Source organism: Fukomys damarensis, unplaced genomic scaffold (assembly GCF_012274545.1).
Source record: "Fukomys damarensis isolate Sample0158 unplaced genomic scaffold, DMR_v1.0_HiC HiC_scaffold_16, whole genome shotgun sequence".
Lineage (NCBI taxonomy): Eukaryota > Metazoa > Chordata > Mammalia > Rodentia > Bathyergidae > Fukomys > Fukomys damarensis.
This window is the reverse complement of record NW_022900928.1, coordinates 55,296,905-55,312,850: the sequence shown is the minus strand read 5'-3', so window position 1 is coordinate 55,312,850 and position 15,946 is coordinate 55,296,905.

Below are 15,946 nucleotides of genomic sequence, written 5' to 3'. Positions count from 1 at the left end.
CAGAAAGAATTCTGTTTTGTTTTGTTTTGGTTTTGTTTCGATTTGTTCTGGTTGGCCTTACCTTTGCCCAACCAAAAAGACATTTGGAAATGGGAAGAAAGGAGCTAAAGGTGTAGGGAAAGTGGGATGGGTAGGGGAAGGGTAATAAGGGAAAAGAAAACAATGTGAGATAATGAAAAGATGGAAATAAAGTGTTTGTAGATGGGGGGGGTGAAGGGAGGGCAGGGGTAAGGGGAAAAAATGAGAACCAAGACCTGTCATGTAGAGGTACAAGATCCCAACAATGAATGTAACTGTACTGTTTAACTAAAATGTACCAATAAATTCAATTAAAGCTGAAAAAAATAAATTAATGCAAAGATCTTGAAAAAAAAGACATTTGGAAATATAAGTTTCAAGGAACCTGCCAATAACTAAAGAAAATTATTCATTGTGAGAAATAGATAGCTGAAAAATGTAGAGTTAGTGCTTTAAAATCTTTCAGATGTTGAAATTAATGGCACATAGAAAATAAAATGAATGTGATTACATTTTTTTGTTTGTTTTTTGTCTTTTTTTGGGGGGGGGTTTACGACAGGGTCTCACTATGTAGTTGAGACTGACCTGGAACTCACTATGTAGTCCAGGCTGGTCTTGAACTCACAGCAATCCTCCTGTCTCAGCCTCCTGAGTGCTGGGATTACAGGCGTGTGCCACCATGCCTGGCTGTGTTTAAAGTTTTGAAAACCTTAAAGGGGCATTACAATAAAAACACATTGCAAAAAGAATAGACAAAACTAAAAAAAAAGGGGGGGGTGAATAAATGTAAAAATTTACCCTACAAGAGAATTGTTAAGCCTAACATCAGATTAGATATTATTACAAGAGAATAGCGATGCTCAGTGGTGCTGCCGCCTGCCTTGCAAGTGCAAGGTCCTGAGTTGGATCCCTGATAGCAAAACAAAACAAAACAACAACAAAAACAAAAGAAGAGTGAAAGGGAAACTAGAATAAAAAATTGGAAAACGGATCAGACAAAAAGATGCAAATGCAAAACAAATCTCAAGAAGCATGGAGGGTGGAATTCAGCTGACATGTTTAACGGATGCCGCACGGGAATAGAATAGGGGTGATGGGCGAGTGGTAATATTCAAACTGATAATGGCTCATATTTTCCTGAATACTTAGAAGCCAAGCAATACCAAAGTAGAGCAGATAAGAAATAGAACACAGAAAAAATGCTGAATTGGGATTATAAGAAATTTTAGTTTAATGAAAGAGAAAGATTCATCTGCAAAGAAATGAAAAATAGACTTGTGGTAGCAACAAAAGTCAGAAGACAGTAAGATGGATTCTAGTCTGTTAAGGTAAATGTCCATTTATTGAACTCTATACTCAATATTTTCTTTCGAGAGAGCTGCAAAGTAAAACCTTTTTAAGGCAACAATAAATGGGCCAATGAGACATATACAGAAATAGTTCAGAGTTGTGATACTGAGCTGTGATCAAAAACTGCAGTGAACATTTAAAATTTAAGCAGTAAAAGAGACATTGCCAGTAATCTCCCTCAGAATACCCTGAACACATTTAGAGTTCTTGCCACTTTCTGAAGTACTGCTGGAAATCCTCCTTCATGGGTGTTTTTAACTGGCTGACTTGATGCAAACCTTTACATTTTATTGCCATTTTGACAGAAGAGCCAAAAGTCATATGGAGCCAGACCCTGTGAACAAGGTGAATGAGGACCCACCCTAATATACTTATTTGACAGAAATTTCCATAAACATTTTAAACCACTTCAAGACATCAAGGCAGGTATGACAGAGAAACTAAAATAAATTGATAAAATTGCTTCAGAAAGTGGCAAGGACAATGGTATAAGTGTATTCAAAGCAAGAGGGATATTTTGAGGAGGATTAATAGGAATGTCTTTTAGTGTAATAAAGGTTTAATAAAAACATACTTTTTTGGTCACATCTCTTATACCATATAATATAATGCTAATTTAGCTAAAACTGAGACCAGGAAATAAACAATAGACAGGATAGAGTCCTGCGCTATCTAGGAAAATTGGAGCACAGGGGAAAGAGGCTCATTGAAGTATGTCCCCAGAAACTAGAGGGTAGGGAAATGTGTTCTAACATCAAAGGCCTAGCTAGAAATAGCACACACACTGTTTCAAAGGACAAGAGCCTGGGTAAACTGAGGTAAGCTTTGGAAATTGAGATTCAAGAGAATTCTGCTCCTCTTGATTTCAGAAGCCTGCCTAAAATCAGCAACTGCATTGTTTCAAGCACCCATCAAAATACCCAACAAAATACATGAAAACCCCATGAACTTGGGTGCCTCCTGAGTCTTCCTTTGGAGCCCTTCTTCATAGCAGGAGCTTTTCTTTGTCCTTTCTAATAAACTATACTTGGTTCATTTCCCACCACTGTGTCTGTGGACTTCATACCTCATCATCTTCAGAACAAGAGCCAGGAGGGAGGAAACACTTGATTACATCTTGGCACCCAACATATGGCTCACTCCTCTAGAGAGAGGTAAGTGTGGCAGAATGACCAGATCTCACTTTCTTTCTCTATTCCTTTTACAGTCTAAAAAATACTCTGTACCTTGTCACTGGTTAAAAGCTACTAAAGTGGCTATCACTCTCAAAGTGGGAGATAGACTCCCATGGAACCTCCCTATTAATACCAGTTCGCTTCCCGGGGACAGTGGGAATGCTGACCAGGAATGCAGCTGGATTCCTTTCTGAGGTAGATCTCTGAATGCAAGGAACTGAGGAAAGTCTAGTGTGACAATTTTGAGACACAGGCTGGGGCTGCTCTCCAGTGGGTGCTCAAAGATCCCCTGGTGGAAACCAAGTCCCAACAGCTGGACTCAATTTCCAGCAAAGAAACATCCTCTTGCTTATTCGATGCAGCCTGGACCCTTCCATGAGGTACTCTCAGTGCTCTCCACCTCTTTCCAGGGTGACTTCGGACCCCTCTATCAGAGCCCTCTCATAAGCCTCCACTAAGAGTTGAGGTCTAGGTTTTTCTCTCTCTGCCAGTACGACACAGCCCATCTTTGTCAAATATATCTTGGTATTACTGATCCGGGAACAGTGTGTATAAACTCCTGAATTTGTGTATGTCCTTGGTGTCCTCCCTGGGAGCCCCTGTTGGTTACTGAGAGCTTTTCTTTGCTCTTTCTAATAGACTATATTTGGTTTGTTCCCCACCGCTGTATCCATGAATTTCATACTTTGTCATCTTCTAGACAAGAGTCCAGAGGGAGGAAAGAATTGGTTGCAGAATTAGAGTTACATGTATCAAAATAGCTTAATTTTGAAATTCAAATTCAGATTAGTAGCTATATAAGGAAGGAAAAGGTCAGGCTTAGGTTCACAGATGGCTTAACTTTATCTGTAGTGGTTCAATATTTCACTTCTTGAAAGACGGGATATTAGTCACTTTCCTATCAACGTGACAAAATGCCTGATACCCATAAATTAAGAGGGGGAGGTTTCTTTTGGCTTCCACTTTCAGCGGTTTCAGTCCATAGCTGGCTGGCTTTAAAGCACAAATGGCAGGAAGGGCATGACAGAGTAAAGGTGCTGACTCTCTGACAACCAAGAAGCAGAAGGAAAGGAGGAGCCAGGAGAAAGAACACATCCTTCCAAGCCATGCCCAAGTCATCCACCTCTTGGGACCAGACCCAACCTCCTAATATCACACTGAGCAACGGACTCGCCCATTAATCCACTGACAGGTGCATCACCTCCATGATCCATTTGCCTTTCAAAAGGCCCTTCTCTGCACATGTGAGACTATTGGGAAACATTTTATATCTATAACAACAATCTTTGTATTCCTGTAAAATCCAACTACATATTCAAATTCTGGCAATGACTTCCTTCATTTATGCTTGTTTGAGAAAACTTCTATTTCTCTTTCACTTTTGGAGGATAATTTTACTGAATATAGAAAAATTTGGCATGTAGCTCAACACTTTAAATGTTTCACATGGCTGCTAAATGAGAAGTAAAATGTAATTCTTATTTTCCTCTAAGGATGTTTTCTATGTTGTCTTTCAAGATTTTCTCTTTGTTTTCATTTTTCTGAAGTTTGAATATGATATGCCTGAGTGTAGATTGTTTTTTTGGGGGGGTATTTATCCTGCTTGGTTTTCTCTTGAGTTTCCTAGATCTGAGAGTTGGAATCTGTTCAATCATCTGTTCTGTTCTTTCTTTCTTCTTATTCCAGTATTCTAATTATGCTTATACTCCAATTTTAAATTGTCCCAAGACTCTTAAATAGCATATTATATTTGTTTGTTCATTCATTTTCCCTCTAATTTCTATTAGGCATATTTCTATTGATTTATCTTCATGCTTGCTAATTTTTTCCTCAGTTTTGTGAATCTGCTGATATGCCAACTAATGACATTTTTTCATTCTGATGCAATATTTTTATTTCTAACATTTTTATTTAATTCTTTCTTAGAGTTCCCATCTGTCTGCTTATATTACCAATTAGTCTTGCATTTTCATTAGTTTCCTTAATTATTATTATATTTACTGTCTACCAAATAATTTAAAACCCGTATGATGTGATGCTTGCTTCTTCATGTTAGATTGTGCTTTCACTTGACTTTTGTATGCCGTATTCCTTTCTGGTGGCTGCTGTAAATATTAAAATAATAAGTTTGGTGACCTTAAACAATTCAAAGGTATTCTCTCATGTTTCTAGTGGCCAGAAATCTAAAATCATTATACTGACAGGGGACACATTCTCTGGAGACTCCTTTCTTTGGTGCTTCTAGCTTTGTTAGTTGTCATTCCTGGGCTGTGGCTGAACTGCTCTAATCTGTACCTTAATCTTTACATGGACATCTATTTCCTGTCTTTAATTTCTCTGTTCCACTAATAAGGGACACTCTTTAAATGAATTTAGGGTCCACCTAGATAATCCAGAATGATTTCTTTTCAAGTCAGTATTGAAATCTTTTTCCTGGACAGTAAACTTTTATTAAAGAGAATGCTATGAGCATATTCAAAGTAGTGATTTTTTTTCTCTTCCTGTCTGCAATATAAGAGGACTTATGCCTTTACTGTGAAACACAGTTCCTACAGCCAACAGTAACAGTAGTGTAGAGCATCTTAATTTCATGAGAGTCAATGCTCAGCTTCCAAGAATGTGGCAAAATCAGAATTAACATCTAATTGTTTTCAATAGTATATGAGCCTAGCAACTTCTGTTTCAGATCTTGGCTTCATTTTCTATATATCTGGATTCTTTAGATTTTAGGATTGATTTACCCTATGACCTAATTATCTGGTATTTTTTTTAATTATGGATTTTTGAGTTCAGTTTTTCCCTTTCTTATTGAAGGATCAGAGTGATGATTCTCAAACACATGTCAGACCTGAAAATGGAAGCCTAACTTTGATTTCTGATTTTAATTCTCTCTACATTTTTCTAATTTACTTAGTATTCTTCTAGGCTTTTGAATTGTTTTATGAATATATAGATGAATATATATTTAATACTAGGAATTAGTTTCCAGGATACTCTTTGCTTAGGTTATAGGTTTTGATACATTGTGTTTAGATTTCTATTATTTTTGAGGGATTGATACAAATTCTAGAAATGAATTTTTTCTCTGAATACAGAGGATTTTAAAATTTCTATTTCCAATATTTTTTCTTGCCTTTTTGTAAATGTGTAGTTTTATAACATTGGGTAAGGATGTTTTATGCCTTCTTTCTTCCTTGTTCTTGGGTTTTAGTGAAGTAAAGGGATATGCATAAATATGTGTGTGTCCAGACATCATTGATTTTTATAAATGTTCCATGTGCACCTGATAGGAAAGTATAACCTCCATGTGCTCCAGGCTCAATATTTACCTAAAAGCCACCTTGTGAACTTGTTACAGTCTCCTATACATTTACTATTTCACTATCTACTTGATCTTTCTAAGCTAAAATAAAGGTGTGGTAAAATCATGTAACACAGATTTACCTATTTTTTTCTTTCATATAACACAGATTTACCTATTTTTTTCTTTTCTGTTCTGTGTTTAGGCACTATGAAGATTGCTGTTATGTGTGGTTTGGAGAGGAGTGTATTTAACGTTAATAATTTATATATTTTTTTATTAAGTTGAGCACAAATTTTTAAATCAATTTTTGTAGCCTGAAGATTTGTTGTCTTCAGGGCGTTGGAAAAGAAATAGCAGACTACTTTGTTGCCGTAATTTGTATATGGAATGTCTCATAAAGGCCCATGTGTTAGGCCTGGCTTTATTGGGAACTGATGGAAATTTAAGAGGTGGGGCCTAATGGGTAGTCTTTAGGTTATTGGGGGCAGGCCCTTGAAGAGGATTATGGGAGAGAAACTGATCTTCTTTTATTTTACTTTTCCATTTCCCAGCCATGAGGTAAATGGTTTTGTTTCCCATGTTCTTCTGCCATGAGATGTTGCCACTCATGGACTAAATCCTCTAAATCTATGAGCCAAAATAAACCTTTTTCTCTATATGTCAGTTATCTTGGGTATTTGGTATAGCATTGAAGAGTTGATTAACACAATACTCGGAGATAATTTGAAAAGCTTTTTCCCTAACCTCCATCCACATTGTTATTAGTGTACTTAGAGATCTCTGCATGCTTCTTTCACCTACCAGATTTATGTGTTACTAACTGGTATATTATTTGAAGTATATTATTTGAACTATATACTCCAATGCTGAAGTTGAGGAATTCATTCACCAGCTTTTACCACTTTCTATTTTGCTGTACTGGAACTAATTCTCTTTTAAATGTTAACCAGTTGGTTCCTCTAGAATTCATTAAAAAAATTATTTCGTATTCCTGAAAATGCTTGACCTAAGTATGATGTTTGGTCAAGCAATTTGAATCATGTGTTTGGTATTGGTACTCTTTGAATACTAGACAACCTTTTTATAATGAGAACTTGGAATATTTATAAAAGCATCATTTAGTAAGAATAAACAATGAATATTTGTACTCAGCAATAGATTTGTATTTAGCAAAAATTAGCTGCATTTAAATATTTTAGAAAAATGAATGCTGTTGGATGCAATAGAATAATAATCCCCCAAATTGAACTGCATTGAGCTGTTCCTTCAATTTAAATCAGCCATTTACATACAACTGCTCCTTGATTGCATGTCTTCTGGCAGTGTTGGCAAATGGTTTGTTGTCTGTCATGGGGAAGTTTACTCCTGCACTAAAGAGGATGTGTGTTTGATCTTTCTGAACCTATTCCTGAAGTGGTTTTCTTGTATTCTTAGCAAATGTGCATGTTTACTCAGGTTTTCTAGATGTCACAGTACCGATGCATTGTTGCTGGCCTTACGTGTGATAAAAATGACCTTGACTTTTTTGTAGTTTCATTCCATTTCAGCTCACAATAACTGCTTGTCTAACTTGAAGTTTTCTCCATTTTGACTATGGTAACTAAAATTTTGTCTTCTGTACTTAATAGAGGATAGCACTTTAGAAATATGATCTATCAAATTAATCACATTTGTATCTGCTCCACTCATCATTAAGAAGCTGTCACTGAAAGACAAAGTGGATTTGGAAGCCAAGGCTTAACACTGACCTGAACAGCAGTCAGGGCACACACACATGCACATGCGCGTGTGCACACACACGCACACACATGCATGCACACACACATGCGTGTGCACACACACACGATTAATTTATATTTTATTGAATCTATTCCATTGTATTGTATCCTAAACATTTTTATCTTGAAGCATTTTTTTGCAAGCATTGATATGACAATTTTAATCTATCAACTTGACTGGGTTATAGGCTGAAAAGACATTTGCTTAAAACATTCTGGACATATTTGTGTGAGAGAATATTTCTCGATGAGATTAATATTTCTCTCAATAGACTGTGTAAGGCGGATTGTCTTCTTAATATGAATATGATTCATTCGATTTAATGAGGGCTTGAACAGACCAAATAGCTGAACCAAAGAGAACTTATTCTTTGCCAAATAGTCTTGACCTGGGACATCAGTATCTTTTACTTTCAAACTCAGACTTCACACATCAGAAGCCTGTTCTCAGGCTTTCTACTGTAGTAAAGGGGACTTTGCATCTTCCATAATCCCATGAGTCAATTCTTTATAATCTGTCTCTCTGGATCATTTATATCTATATTCATGTTTATATCTATACCTATCTACTGTGTATCTCCTATTTGTTTTGTTTTTGTAGAAACATCTGCCTAATACTGTAGATCAGCCTCAGATCTTTATATAACCCTTGTGTACTTGGTTACCCATTTTTTTTGTTGTTGTGCTTGTAGTTGGATAGAAGGGAGCCACAGAATCAACTATGAGGACTTAAATTATTCTGGGCTATTAAGCACTGTATTTAATTAGCAACTGTGACATTAAAGAAGACAGGTTCAAAACTATAGAATTATATCAAAACTATAGAATTTGATGTCTGAAAATGAATTAATCTTGGTATTTATGTAGAAGCATCCAGATGTATCCCCAGGCCTCTTAAGGATCTAGGGCATGCTGTGAACCTGAAGTATTCACAGAGAACTTTGTTACTACAGTCTGTGCATAAAAACAGTTTTAATGACAAAATCATTGAGGATGCACTAAATTGTCAATTTGCTCTCCTGTAGGGAGAAAATGATAGATAATAAATGTTCATTATAGCTATTATGTTTTCCCAAAAGCATTTTCAGATATCTGAATTCTATTTCGGGGACCAGACACTGGATCTAATTTCCATACAGAGTGCTCACTGTTTCTTATTCTGTATACTGCCTGATAAGAAGAAGAAACAAAGACTATTTTAAGCCTATACTTAGAATCATCCTATAAAGGGTAGAACTGGGGAAATGCTGGCTAGACCTGGCTGGCAGGAACACCTGGACATTGTTGACTCATTTCTAGCCAGGGGGCAGCATTTAGGGGATAATGACCTGAGGAAGTTTTTTCAGTACCTCAGGTGCCAGCAGAGCTCTGAAAACCTAGGAAGTTGTGACCACCAGTACCCACAGAAGAAGAAATGTGGGCACAACTGGAATACAAGTACCATTGTGAAAAATAATCCTGTGGGTTTTAGTCTTGCCAGTCACTCATAAATAAAGAGCATACTTATTTCAGTGAGTGATCTGGATTATCCATGGATATCCAGTCAGCACATGGAAAAACTTTGGAAGTTACGCTGGAGGCAATGGCAAATTCCAAAGGAACTGTGTATGTATGTAGCTCATTTTATAACAGCTTCTCAGCATCAGCTTTGACACTATTAACATTTAAGACAAAATAGTTCCTTGTTGAAGGGAGAATCATGTGTTTAGTAATGTCCCTAGCCTCTATATATTAGATTTCAATAGCATCCTATCCCCCAGTTTTGACAACATCAAAATGTCTACAGACATTGTCAATATCCACTGAGGGACAAAGTTTCCCTGATTCCAAAGCACTGTTCCACAAAGAAAAGACTACTACTGTTATGTGAGAGCAATTTTTATGATTTTTCTGAACTGGCTTTTTAATGGAAGAAAAAATTAACACATCAACGGGCTAAGACCTGCAAATTTTTGCCTTTTATTCTTCTCATGAAAAATTAGTTATTCAAAGGACAAATTTGTTTTAATTTTTTTTTTATTATATGCTTATTTTCCAATGGACTAAAACAAGAACAAGGACATTGTTTTTCCCTCTAAAGGGTCAACACTACCCATTTTAGGCTTTGTGGGCCACATAATGTCTTTTCTAAGTACTAAACTCTGCTGCAGTATCATGGGCATAGCTATAACAGATAATATGTTAGGAATGATCAAACATTTATTTGTATGATGTTTCTTACAGAATAGCTTGTTTCTTTGATCTCAACATTGATTCGAGAGTTATAGTAAAATTTTAGAAACATCACATTTGGTGGGTAGTCTCTGTTATTACACTCACAATAGAGAATAAAGAACAGAAGGGAATTAAATATGATATGGAGGAATGCTAACTAATTGTAAAATATAGTATAGGGAGAAAGGACTATTCATCAAGTCATTACTGCATGACATATACTATGTGGGTATTTTCTCACAGATCCTCAACTGTGTGTATGGATATATAATCATTTTCGAATTACATATAAAAATACTGGCTTGGAATATTTAAACTACCTGAGTAAGATCACACATTTAATAAGTGACGGAGCCATGATTCAAACCCAGGTATTCTCATCTAATTTGTGTCCCTTTTCTATGCTTCATTCTGTTCTTAGAGACATAAGAAAAGGGCAACTGAAATATGAAATATCTTTATTTTTTAAAATGCTTAAAATAAATGGAAATGAAGTCTTTGTAGATAGGGAGGGATGGAAGGGTTGAAGGGAGGTCAGGGGAATAGGGAAAAATAAGAATCAAGATGGATTATGTAAAGGTGCAAATTTCTAATGATGAATGTCATATTGTATACCTTAAACGTACCCATAAAATTATTTTAAAAAATAAATAAAAATGCTTAAAATAATCTTCTCAGCCTGGAGTTTTGTGACCTAGTAATAGTGCCATAAAGAGATATTTTCATAGATAACTTTTTATTTTATTTTTAGTTGTTTTATTAAAGCTATACTAGAGCATGCGAGGACTCAGAATAGGATAGGAGTAAAAGTGTATGTGTGAGACCTCTTTCAGGACAAGACTACTGACTGGGCCTTTAATCGCTGATTCTCTCACCACATACTTACTAAGAACATGAAGCACGCCTGTCCTTGTTCTGGCATTGGGTACAGAGAACACTGAAGCTCTGGTGGTGAACAAAGCTGATGAGATCATGCTTTCAGTTTGCTTTGCAGGCTACGAGACAACCAACCAAACAAACAAATGGAATAAACAAACCAATAGAATCTTTTAAAATAGCGATCCATCCGCATTTCTCCTTTTTGGTAAAAAAAAAATGTTTGAGTTCTTTAAAAACTTTGTTTGTTTTATTCTCATTCAAATTATAATTTACAGTATCAGCCAAAAGCTGGGCCCACAGATCTCTTCTATACAGGTCCCTCTGTATATTGGGTCAACTAACTAATTCAGTGTGCTGTAAAAACCACACTTCTAAGATTTTAATAGTCTTGCATGTAGCTGAGAACAGCGGGCTACTAGGTATAATGATAACTTTTTTCTGGGACCTTAACAAAAGAAATTCAGATCTTGACCCTGAGATCACATTTTAATTGATCAATTGTGGTTCAGATACTCCTCCTGAAGCTATTTTTCACTTTGGGAGTCTTTTTGTAGACACCAAAGAAGTACTGACTTGGAAATATTTACACTATCTGCTTGAAAATTGAACACTATTCTTGTTAGATATTAGACTGTGTCAATAGTTATCAAGACACGCTAATGATCAACACAGACAAAAACTACTTCACACAGCCAGGCGTATGCACACCTACAATACCAGCACTCAGGAGGTTGAGGTAGGAGGGGAGGACTGAGAGTTTGGATACATAGTGAGTTCAAGACCAGTCTGCACTATATGGTGAGTTCCTATCTCAAAAATTAAAAAAAAAAAAAATTCTTGCCCTTTTTGGGCTTACATTTGAGCAGGAAAAGCAAAATAAAGTAAGATAGTAAATTTTAGTATTTCTTGGGAAAGTATAAGATCTATGGAAAAGTAATAGAAAAGAATAAGCACCATGGAGGGACAGGAATGGAAATGCTACTGCAATAAAAGGGTATTCCTCTTTAAAATAACAAGCTCATGATAGGCCCATATGAGAAAGTAACATTGGACCAAAGGCTTGAAAGAACTACAAAACCCAATATGTGGATAGCTGGAGAAGGAGTATTCCAGCAGAGAACAAAGACTCTGCAAAGGTTGAATTTTGTCTGTTCAGGGAGCCAAAGAAGGCTGGCATCACCAAAGCAGAGTGATCTGAGATGACTTTAGAGGTGATGGCAATTCATGAGAATCAGTAGGCTTTCAGTAGAAGACTGAATAAATACAGATATATTTTTAAAATGTTAAGATTATCAGGCTGTGATACAGGGACAAGAATGGAGCAAAGAGACAAATTAGGAGGCCACTACAATAATTCAGAAAATGAATAATAGAGTAAGTAGTTAGCCAGAAAAGAGCTGGGTCTGGGAAACTGGCAGCAAGGCCCTAAGTGAAAATCTAAGAAAATGCTGTAGTCTAGATTTCCTGGGTTTATGGTCATCATGCTTCTTGAGAAGAGTGCTTCATTCCCCCTTGCAAACTCCTCCTCTCTTTATCCAGTCTTATTCCTTTTGATTACACACAGTCACATCTCGGGGCACAAGCATCAAGTTAAACTTTGGTCATCTTGTCAAACCTATTAGACCTCATTCACATGCATTTGCATTATGGTTTTGGTCCCTCCTGGGATTTGGCTGCTATGTTTGTTCCAACTAGGATCATATACAAGTAAAAAACTGTCCCTTCTGACACGAAGGTGGAGACCCACAGCTGATTGAAAGAGGTCTGTGTAGTTACCACCCTTGGCCTCTCCTCAAATTCTAGGAAAACCAATGCCAGATCTTGTTGCAGTTGACATCTTTGAGTTCCACCCAACCTCCTTTTCATTACTGGCAGTTGCTACCTCTGGCTCTGCTCATTTGGGATCCTTCCAAGTGTGTTGTCCTGTCCAATAAACAACCCCCCCCTCCATGCTTCATCTAGTTGCCTGTGTAGATCTCTCCCGTGATACTGTCTACCATGTACAGTTGCCACCTATGGTGCAGCCCACTCTTCCTTGTGAGAGGTTTACAGTCCTTAACAAAGTCCTTGCTTAAAATTCTTTTTTTTTTTCTTGTGGAGTTTATTGGTACATTTTAGGTATACAGTACAGTTACATTCATCATTGGGACCTTGGACCTTTACATGACAGGTTTTGATTCTCATTTTTTCCCCATACCCCTGCCCTCCCTTCACTCCCTCCTCCCTTTCCTATTTACAAAAAATTTATTTCCATTTTTTCATTTTCTCATATTTTTTCTTTTCACTTATTTCCTTTCCCCTTCCCTTCCCACTTCCCCTACACCTTTAGCCATTTTCTTCCTATTATACATTGTCGATTATACCATTCGGATCTTATTTACAATTATAGTTTTTCACACCAGAGAAACTATTCAGTATTTCCATGTGTGAATTATTTATTTCACTTAAGAGTATAACCTCAATATGCACCCATTTTCCTATGAATGACTCTAATTTCTCATTCTTTATGGCTGAGTAGTACTCCATTTTATAGACACACATCTTCTTTATCTAGTTTCCAACTGATGGGCAAATGGGCTGTTTCCAAGTCTTAAAATTCTGTTATGCTTGCATCTCAGTAAACTTTCTTGCTGGATCTGTAACTTTTAACTCCAAGATTTTCTGGAGATCTCCTTGAAAATCTTCTTGAATAGGCTCTAACATCTGAGACACCCTAAATAACATAAAGCTGCACATAGTCCAGGCTGACCCAGATTTATGATGTTGATTGCACCAGAATGGTAGCAATGATATTGGAGCAAGTCTCAAAAATATCTGAATGTGCAGTCAAGGTAGATTATATGTGAAGTTATATGTGATAGAAAAGTTTTTGAGCAACTGGAAGATGTAGTTGTCATCAACAAAAATGCAGATGGTTGAGAGTAAAGCAGTTTTAGAGTTTGGGATGGGAGCATCAAGAGATCAATTTAATCTATTTGAAAGTGAAATATGTTAAAATTCCAAATGAAGATATTGTATAGGCAATGGGACATATGAACCAGAAATATAGGAAAAATTGAAATAAGATATAAATTTGGGGTCATCGCAACGTTATTATTCAAAGACATGTGATCAGATGAAATCCCACTAAAATGCCCATATACAATGTATGTGGGTAGAGAAGAAAAGAAAACCAAGGGTCTGACTTTGTACTCTAGCTCTATTGTCTAATGGGGAATTGGACTTAAATGTATAGAAGTCCATATCAATGAGCTATTCCAATCCTTACTTGTCAGACTAGGAAACTAAAATTCTAGAAAAGGGACATTTTATCAAAAATTCAAATTCAGATTATTAATTCTGAAATCAAAATATTAGTGCAGAATAGAAACTTTATCTGGCAAACATTTACATTTTTTCTCTGAGCGGCAGCACATGAAAATTACCAGATGCATTCTTGCAGTTGATTAGTCACTTTAATGCCAGCTGCTGGGTTTGCTCACCTGTGGTGATTAGAGCTTTGTGCTGTTTCAAATCATGCCAGGTGTAGTTCAAAGTCCTTTAGTTCTTCAACCTTCTGCTCTTTAAAAGAGATTAATATTTGGACGCCAATATGGTATCATGGACTACGTGATATCAATCAAATTTGCTCCAAACAGGTGTTTGTTGAAGCAGATGCAAAAGTGAGATAAAATGATGGCTTTGATCCTTTGTAGAGACACGCTGGCTCCCCACACTGAGCCAGAGAAGAACACGAAACACCATTCCATCTAGATTCCTACTCATCCAACAATTTCACATCTACTATATGAAAGCCATGAACTCCACCTTACAATTCCTAAAACCAAGACCACTGACTTCTCAGTAGACTGGTAGATAATATAAACTGAACCTCATAACTACCTGCCTAGCACTTCCAAGAACATCTATAATTAGCTCACTTACAAGAGTTACTGGATAAATGCTAGGATATAAAGAGAAAGTTCATAGGTATGATTTTATCACAGTGAAAACAGCACATATTTAACACTTTTTTTTATTACTGGTATTGAACGCAGGGCTTTCACACTGAGCTACATGCCCAGTCCTTTTTTATTTTTTTAATTTGGAGACATGGTCTTGTTAAATTGCTAAATTGCCAAGACTGGGATTGAATTTGTGATCCTTCTATTTCAGCCTCTCAGAGTACTGGGATTACAATCAACACCACCATTACAGCATTGATTACATTACATTACATTACATTACATTATAATCTGTTTTTGTTTCTACCTCACATAGTATCCTAGAAGTCCTTGAACTTTAACATACATCATTACAACCTGGAGGATTTGTCAAAACAAATTTCCAGGCTTCATACCTTAAATTTCGTACTCAGTATGTCTTGGATGGGATTTGAGAAGTTCTGTTTCTATCAGGTTCTCAGGTGATGATTGGTCCTGGGACCATATTTTTAAAACATCTGTATTGAACTTTCTTCAAGGTGGGTACTGTGCCAGATTCACTTTTGTATTCCTAGAATACAGACAGGATGGTGTGTGGAAGAGAGCCAAAATTTAATAAATACATATTGAATTCCTAAATAGAAATTCATATAAAGAAATTTTTAAAATAATGCTGTATATGGAATGTGGGTGAGGTTTTGGGATATGTCTACTCTTTCCTGATGTTTGTAGGTGTGCTTAGCTAGAAGTCTGCCAACCGTTTTGACAGCCTTTGGATGATTCCTATTTCAGTTGTCTGCAGAAGATACTCACTTTTGAATAGTCAGACTCAGAACTTTCCAGGTTATGCAGACTACAGTAGAAGCAGTCTCAAATCCCCTAGAAAATGTAGCAAAGCTGATAAAGCTCACATATGGGAATTGTTGACTCAACTTTCCAGGTTAAATTGTTAGGTGAAAAGTTCTCATAGATGGCTCTTTTGTTAGATGATCACAACAAGCAAGACTGCCTGTAGAAATTAATTGAGTTAGGGAAACACATTTGAACTTCTATGACTCACTTTCTCACATCAGTAATTACAACTGAGGTTTGTTAGACAGTGAGACAATTATGTCAAGACAAAAGCTGATAGAAGCTTTTATGATGCATAAGCATATATCCATATTTTAATCCCTAGACTTTGTAGCTATGTTAATTTACAGGACTTTGCAAGGGACTTTACAATTAAACTAAGGAGTCTTGAGATGGGGGGATTATGTTGAATTATATGAGTGGGTCCAATGTAATCACAAGAGTCTTTGGAGG